Below are 1,103 nucleotides of genomic sequence, written 5' to 3' on the forward strand. Positions count from 1 at the left end.
ATAAGAACATATTAAAACATCTTCATAATAGAATTATACTAAAATATATCAATTACTATTAAGTTCATTATTAGATATTCCCATTACCAATTAAATGATCAATTCTTTTTTCAAGACAAGAAAATCAACCATAGATATTTTCATTACCAATCATATAATCAATTCCTCTTCCAAAGTAAACAAATATCTTGATGTGTAATATCAACTTAACCATGGTTAAAATCATCACAAGATGTTTTAGTTTTCAGTGATGCATGATAAAATTCAAGACGTACAACACGTACGTAGCCAATGACCTTTCATGCCACATTAACAATAATATATTTTTATATTCCTTTTATTCTTTTCATTTTTATCTTTTCATTATTCATCCATTTCTGGTAAATTAAAAGTATTCATCCACCTTTTTTTAATGGGTTATTCACTTTTAGTGGGTCAGTGAGTTACAACATTCATCCACTTTTGGGAATAAAATTATCCATTCACTTTTTGTGATAAAATTATTCTTAGATTCTGATGGCAAAATTATTCTTAGATTCTGATGGCAAAATTATTCTTAGACTCTGATAGTAAAATTATTCATTCAATTTTGGTGATAAAATTATTCTTAAAATTAAAATAGTGATAGTGTAAATTATTATAACGACCTCTTCCATATCTATGATCATAATTATTAAATGATGTGACATTTACTTCAGGGAATAGATAAATTTATAACCATGACCATAATTATTAAATGATGTCTCATTCACTTTAAGGAATGAATGGATTCATGATTATGACCATAATTATTAAATAATATCACATTCACTTTAGAAAATGGATAAATTTATAATTATTTTATTAGTAGTTTGTTTGTCGCAATGAACATTCATAATTTTTCATTAATAGTTATACAATGGTAAATTCACTTTTCAATCAAGAGATAAAATATAATATATATAACATGATAGTAAAATTCATATTAAAGTTGATTTTTAAGGAATTAAAATACTAAAGAGATATCAAGTCACTTACCTGATTTTCTAAAATCTGAAATTAAAACTCAATTTTTGAAATTTTTTGAAGCTTGAAGATGATGAAAACATAATAATTCTAAAACT

Source organism: Theobroma umbraticum, unplaced genomic scaffold (genome assembly GCF_002168275.2).
Source record: "Theobroma umbraticum cultivar Fairchild unplaced genomic scaffold, ASM216827v3 scaffold_50.0, whole genome shotgun sequence".
Classification (NCBI taxonomy): Eukaryota; Viridiplantae; Streptophyta; class Magnoliopsida; order Malvales; family Malvaceae; genus Theobroma; species Theobroma umbraticum.